Raw genomic sequence first — 8,132 nt, 5'->3', positions numbered from 1 at the left:
GTGGTTTCTGCTCAGTGCATAGCACTTGCAGGGCAGTGTTGCTGTTATGCTGTTAAAACTGAACTCAGCAAAGAAACAAATACTTCCTGGATCTCTTTCTTGGAGGTTGGTACCAAGTAACTCAGATGCTAATATTTTGTTCTTGTTTCCATTGTAATTTGCTGATACTATTCGTTGCATAGGTTAATTCTGTACCCAGGATTTTGAAAGGTTGTCCTGGGGGCAGTTGGATGTTTTAGATTAGCTGATAAGGTTTCTATTGAAATTGAATTTTCAAATATATAATTAAATGGGATATTGTGAGTTCTGTCATTGACTTTTGTCAAATGAATGGATTAGGCTGTTTTGAAACTTTCCTTGTTTGAACTTGTGTGTGTTCTGACAAAGTGTCCATATCATGAAGGGCCTACATTTTTTTTCTGTGTAAACTGCTTTCTTGACTTATAAGATATCCCTTCAGAAGATTAAAGAAATAACTTCAGAAATGCCTGGTCTCTGTGGAAAGCTCTGTGCAATTAGAATAACAGCATGAGTGAATGCAGTACCCAAACGTCCCCTCCTCTATATGGAAGGGAATGTGCAGATCAAATGATGGTGCTAGTGAATTCAGCACACGGATATCTGATTTCTTGGCAGATCCAACACCGGGAGTATCTGGACTGCTGCCTACGTTGAGAAAAAGGGGGTCGATATGACCTGTGCTTAGCCAGTACCAATGCGAGCTGTGTAACATGAACCACTAACCTGTAGACAGATTTACCAGCTCTGAATAATGTCTGTTGTACTGTGTGATCTTATCTTCTTAATGGCCTGCAAGAAGGTACAAATGAGAAGGAATACATATGGCTCTTGCTTTGGTTTCTTCTGCAGTGTCGAGAACAGTTTATTTGCTCTTGTGACTGTTGCTGCTGTTCTGCTGTTAAAGAGCTGGTCAACTTGTTAGAATTTTATAAATTCGTGAAAATTATATGAAGTTTGGATAATGTACCCTTTTCCTGCCCAAAGCTGCTCCAACCTTGCTTATTCAGAGAACAAAGCTAAGCAAAGCACAAAATGAGGTAACTGCACAATATGCAACATCCTGTAACATCAATAGAGGAGAAACCACTACAGTAAATGTAAAGAGCCTATCTCAAAACATTATCCTAGAAGTCACAGATGAAAGATTTCTTGGGTCCTGCTCAAGTCAATCTCTCTGAAATCAAAGTAGAGGTTTTATTTAATATTCATACTGCAATAGCACCAAAAGGCCTCTGTTGGATGGGGATTCTGCCATACCAGATGCTGTCTGAACACATAGAAGGGGTCTAAGGGTCTCTGCTGTAAAGCATTTAAAATCTGAGGAGTGTTTCCTGAAGTAAGTTTGTTATTTGGGCTATAGCTGTATGCCTATTGGTTCCTTATCTGCCCCAGGAATCAAGAGATTGTTCCTATTCTCTAACTTTAGGGCGAGGGCTCAAGATTGGAATAGATAATGCACTTTGGTTCTAGAGACCTGACTTGAGATGTGGGTGGATCATGTAGAAAAGTGAATTTTTGTGGTCTCTGTTTAGTTCCTTGTGCTCCATATTTATCCTGTGATTTTTGTCACTTTGACAACATGACAAAAATCATCATTCTGTGTAGAGAAACAAGACTGAAATGCATTAGGTCCATTATGAGAGTTGCATAGGACCCCTGGGTATGTTGAAATGTGTGGTGAAAACAGTAAGTCAGAGAGAGGGAAACTGACTGATTTCTGCGTGGGAAGGTTGCACAGAGCCTGCTCATCCTCTGTCCGCCTCCCCCACCCCCATACTCTCAGTTCATCCTTTTCACCAGCACTCAACTCTCAGGTATGTAAGGAAAAAGAAAATGCTGCAAATAAAGTAAATAATCGCTTGGCCTTGTATGAAAATGGATGAGTGAAAGGCTCTCTCTCCAGGAGTCTGGCATGCTGCTGTCCTGAGGGGTGAGTTAGACACTTAAGAAATATGACGGAAATCTTGATTGCTGGCTGCATGCCATTCTGTGAAGGGCACCGGATGCTGAGATGCCAAGCAGTGCTGGTAGTGCTGGCACTTTGGCCCATGACGGTTGGGCTACATGAATTATCTCTCTACCTTCCAGCTAATTTTATCCTGTGGATTTTCATGAATCATTTCCCATCTCTGTGGGTAAGAAATTAAAATGGAAGCTTACCAGCTACAGTGGCCACATCTGCTATTTAAAAGGCTGTTTCCGGGGTCTGCTTCCTGCCCATACCCTTTTTCTCTTTGGGTAGATGTTGAAATACATCAATCACTAGTGTCACTTAGCCAGGCATCTTACAGTAGCTAACCTGAAAAACTGCAGAAAAACTGACTCTGTAGGGCTACATGAAAATGGATTTGGGATGATTTAAAGGTTTCCTTTGAGGAGTAAAGGAGGCAGTTTGATGTTGACCTGTAGTGTGACGAGTGTTCTGTAGCAAGGTCCCAGGGTCATGGTGAGCTGGCAAAACTTGGGAGTCCCTTGGATTCCACAGGTGCCTTTTATAAAGTCGCAGAAACACTCAAGTGTCTCCCTTTATCTCCCCAAATGGTATAATAATCATGGTAAGAGAAATCCTTTTTTCCGGCACAGATTAACGAATAATGGGCACTTCCTAACACTGGCCTCCTTCTTCTCCACAAGTGAGAACTAAAAGCTACTGGTGGACTAAATCTTCCTATGTGCTTCATATGAGAACCTTTTAGCCTTTGCAGATGGTCGATCACTGTTCTGTGGCGGGATGTAAGAGAAAATATTTAGTTAAGAGACAATGTCTGAAGCCATAAAGTCCTTAAATTCCTCAAATGACATTTGCCTGGACTCATTATTAAGACTGTCAAGTTCTGAGAAAAGTGTATGGTGCAACTGGCAGCATTATTTTCTAGGAAATAAGATTGAAAGAGACCTCAATTTTGGTCCCCTGCTGTCATAGGCAACCAGTCCATATACAGGCAGTCCTCTCACTTACAGCAGGTTATGTTTCTGGAAAAGGTGCTGTAAGTTGAAACGATGCAAGTCAAATCTGCTTTTCCCATAGAAACAATGTTATAATAGCGGCTTACGTTCCTGACCAAGGACCTGATGCCCAACTTTTTATAGAAATGACTGTGAACACCATATTTAAATTAACTATTTAATCAACTATAAATTATATACTTTGTACAGTACAAAGCTTTCTAAAGTGTACTGTATATAAATCGATTAAACAGGGCAATACTGTAACTAATCACATAAACTTTTATTTAAGTAAAAGGTGAAGGAACACCATCAGGGTCATGGAATTCAGAAGAGCTGCTTTGGGGAGATTTTGAGGAGACTTAGGGCTACTTGATGGCTCTTTGAGAAACTGATCCAGGGATGTTTGTTTTACTGCCCTCTTTTTCTCATTGTAAATTTCCCTGTCATGCCGTAAGTGCGCGGATCCAGCACCATAAGTAATAACATGGGCATAAATGGCGGAACGCTGCAAGTGCAAATCACCGTAAGTCGAAACGCTGTAGGTTGAGGATTGCCTGTAATCCCTTTTATTAACTGATCCTTTTACAACTTGAAACCTGCAGTTCCTCTTGCATTCAGGACTTGTGTTGGTAGGCTATGCCCACACCTCAGTCCTCTAATGGCTAGTAATCTAATTTCCAGTATAAATGTATTCATGACAAGTTTATATTCATTTGCTCTTATACCAACTTTTTGTGCCTTAATTTTAATATCATCCCCTTTCTGGTGTTTACCCCTTTATGTATTTATAGAGAACAGTAGTCTTCTCTCAGCCACAGTTTTGCTAGGCTAAACAAGGCAAGCTATGTTAGGGTTCTTTCATAAGATACACTCTTCATTCCCCAATCATCATCATAACCATTTTTTTTTATACCTCTTCCAATTTGAATTAGTCTGTGTGACCAGAAATGTTTGGAGTATTCCAGAAGAGGTCTGCCTTGCACAGGGTATTAATGCTTCCCTATCTCTGCTGGAAATGCCTCTCCTGTTACAACCGAAGATCATGTTTCACACATTAGTGGTTCATAGTCTTTCTGTGATCTACCATTGCAGCCGTGTTTTAGGGCCATGTCATATGTTACACTTAGGACATGCTGACTGCACTTAAAACATAAGCGTCCATGTGTTCAAGCAGTAAAATGGGTGCTAAGTGATACTGGAAAGTTATCAGGGATATTTGTTGTAGCCATGTTGGTCTAAAGGCATCGGCAGATAAAACTCTTGGGGTAGAGGTAATATCTTTTATTAGACCAATTAAGCAGCTTTTTTACAAATTAACTTTACCATTTTTTAGTTCTCCTGTGCAATATGAAGTTTTGTTTCTACGTGGGAGAAATTTTACAATCTTTGAATTCTCCTTTGCCTGATGAAGAATGTTTGCGCCCGAAACATTGGGAAGTTTTGACGTTTTTCTCAGGAGGAGTATTTCCAGATCAGATTAAGTAACACATGTTCAGCCATTGTCTCACTGCTGCACAGAGATAATACAAGTTCAAGACTCTGGTGTGGTGTGGGGACTGGGACCAACAATCAGCTGACTGTTGGTCCTAGCCCCTGCATCACACTGAACCGGGGCTGGTTCAAGCTTGCCAGTGACCAAGATGCTGCTCACCCCACAGATACAGTGGCAGGAGCAGGGCTCTCTCCTGGGCTTGCCTCCCTAAGCTTCCCTCTGCCTATCACCAGTGGCAGAGACCCAGATTACAGTGACATGGGGCAGGTGCTTCTAAGCTGGGCAGTTGTGGACCCACAGTGGGGATAGTGCTGGCTCCCAGGCATGGGGGTTGTGCATCCTTAAGTGTAAACATGTGAACTGAAGTGTCCATTGCTAGGGTCAGTGTCGAATTGGGGGGACACAGCCAGCTCCAGCCTTGTCCAGAGCAGTCTGAGATTGTAGTAAGTGACCATTCAGAACATGTTCTAACTTTTAATACAACACAGTAATGCTGCTACAATCTAAATTAGGGGTTCCCAACCCCTGGCCATGGCCCAGTGCCGGGCCATGAAGAGTTGGCTGTCAGGCTTCAGAAGGGCTGGGTGCCAGACCAGAAGTGACCACGAACCAGCAAACGGCAGACTGGAAGTGACCGGCATACTGTGGACCAGCAGCCAACCCTTTTTTATACTGAATATAAAAAAGGGTTGGCTACCTGCCCACAGTATGCTGATCACTTCCGGTCTGTGACTGATCCATGGCCACTTCTGGTTCACAGCTTGCTGGTCCGCAACCTAAAAGAGTTGGGAACCGCTGATCTAAATGTAATGTGTGAAGAACCCCATGTTAGAATGCCTTAAGTTGTGAGCCCCCCAGCTATAGCAGAGATTCTTGTGTTAGTCCCTAAATGCATTATCTAACACTGCACTGTTGAATTTTTGTCCCATTGCTATTATTTCAGACCTCAAGTTCTTTATGCTATTCCAGTCCTCCTCTATTTTGTCAATACCTCCCAGCTTTGCGCTGGCTATAAATTTCTTTAGCATGCTCCTGCTTTTTATGCCCAGGTCACTAATTAATATGTTGAATTGGTTTTTCAATGGATTTTATTTTTTCAGGATTCCACTGGGCACATATACACATGCATTTGCATCACATCAAATTTACTGAACACACATACACAGTGTTACTGTGTAGTAATGCATCTACACATGCATTACTGTGCAGTAACTAATCAGGTGTAAATATGAGACCTGCATGATGCAGGTATCACATTTATGCCCAAGTCAGCATAAGTCACCGTAGTTAATGCGCAGTACAGGCATGCATGTGTAGATGCGTGCCCATACTGCACAGTAATTTTAGATTACTGCATAGTAAATGTGCACATGTTCACATGCCCACTAATAACTTTCATCCAACCCAACACTTCTCCTTTCAGCACAACCCATTTAGGCTCCCTATTAGTTAGTTCTTTATTCATCTTGCAATCCTTCTGTTGCTAACCTTCTCTAGTCAGTATAGACAGGATGCTGAAAAGATGTGTAGGACTAGACTTTTTAAAAGAAATCAATATATTGAGTGCCTGAACCCTTTTTTTAAAAACCTGGCACTTTTAGACTTCCCATCCTATGTGTATTTCATCTTCTACAGGGCTGCAGCGTGTGTGGTACCAGTAGCAAGGGAGGGAGGGTTAAGTTGTACACTGACGCTACAGAGTAGTGTAGGTCTGCTCAGACAGTACATGTTCCTTTGAGATAAGGTGTCTACTAACTTGATAATCTAGTGGGAGGGGATCTCTGGCCCACTGCTGTTCATTTTTAATAAATCTTGGCAAGCAAGGAGAATTCCAGTAGAGTGGAAGAGTGCTAATGTTGTGACAGTATTCAAAAAGAGCACGTAGGATGACTGGTAATGATAGACCAGTTAGCCTGACATCAGTCCTGGGCACAAAAGCAGGAATATCATTAATGCCAGCTAATGTAATTATATGGCAAATATGCCTTGTCAGACAAATCTGTTTTTATTCTTTGAGAAGCTTACAAGGAGAGTTGATTAAAGGTAACTATATAGATATAATACGCTTAGAATTTGTAAGGCATTTGACTTAGTCCCACATGACAATCCAATTAAAATTAGCACTACAAAATATCAGTAAAGAATAAATGTATTGAGAATTGACTAACTGGCAGATCTCAAAAGAAGAAATTACTGTAATGGGAAATTATCACCAAATAAATGATGAGGGGTCAGACTTGATGATCTGCTCAGGTCCCTTCCGACCTTACTAACTATGAAACTATGAAATACATCCATCAGGGAAGTAAAAACCTGGGGAAAAAAGAAAAAACTGTTCAAGCTAAGAGACACTGTTGAAAAGTCAGAGGACGGAGGACCACCAAAATCATTGGAGGGCAGAAGAGACACTTTACAGTGAGAGAGGTTTAAATAGTTCTAATTTATGTAGATCCTTATACTACACTCATCACCATAATATCTAAGTGCTTCCCAGAAGTGCTGTAAGCAACAAAACTAACATCTGGCACGTGTTGTTGTCAGCTTCTCTTCTGGGAGAGAAGAGTATTGAGTGGCATGTCTTGTTTTGGTAGGGTTTTTTGGGTTGTTTTTTTTAATAAACACAGTGTTATATGTTTATGTGGAAGAGGCATTGACCAAAGAATTGGGCTTTGCACTTGGAGCAGAAAGTGATGAGGTTTGTGAGGTTTTTCAATTCCTGGGAAGTTCATTCTACAGCCTCAGAGTGGCACCCATTAAATTCTGTCATCCCTACAGGACTTTTTTCCCTCCTTTTTAGGCTAAGCAGATTTGTCCATGAGTCCTTGATAAAGAACAGATTGAGAAATGACTTGATTACAGAGTAGAAGTAAATTAATGGGAAGAAAATACCAGGTACTAAAGGGCCCTTTAATCAAGCAGAGAAAGGCATAACAAGAACCAAAGGCTGCAAGCAGAAGCTAGACAAATGTAATCTTTTACTACTGAGGGTGATTAAGCATTGAAATAAACTACAAATGAAAAGATTCTCCTTCTAGTGATATAATCAGATCAAAGCTGGATACCTTTTTGGAAGATATAAGCGTGGCTAATGTGTGTTTTCAAAGTTCAGTACTAGGGTCACTGGGTTAAATTTCAGAGCCTGTGGTCTACAGATTAGAGTGGATGATAGAATGGTCTTGCTTGGCCTTAAACTCTAAATATCTCTGAGATCAGTAGAGACAGGGCAGCTGGGGAAGAGGGGGAGCTGAGGATACCAGCCTGTACATGGATTCACAGTTTGTTTTCATTTTTAACTTAAAGTTGAAATGTCCTTTTTTTTAACCTCGGATATCTTATTGGGTAGAATAAGCAGCTTTTTTTCTCCCATTTGCAGGATATGATACCACCCAAGGGGGCTGTTCTGCAGAACTTTCTGCCATGTTCACATCCTTCTATGTTGTAGGGTCCTGATTCAGCTCTTACAGAAAATCCACACTAAATAATGTGGACACACATAAATATCCTGTTTAGAACAGCCTGTGCTCAGCCAGCAGTGGAATGCCATGGATTGACCGGGATATAGGATTTTGTATCATTTCTACCCTAGCTAGAAACCATGGTGTGCAATGAGATGATTATAAAATCAATTGAGGATTGGTTTGATTCCACCCTAGGCTAGGATGTGGCAGAA

Source organism: Gavialis gangeticus, unplaced genomic scaffold, assembly GCF_001723915.1.
Source record: "Gavialis gangeticus isolate Ggan-Ray unplaced genomic scaffold, GavGan_comp1, whole genome shotgun sequence".
NCBI classification, from domain to species: Eukaryota; Metazoa; Chordata; order Crocodylia; family Gavialidae; genus Gavialis; species Gavialis gangeticus.
Note: the sequence above shows the minus strand (reverse complement) of the source record.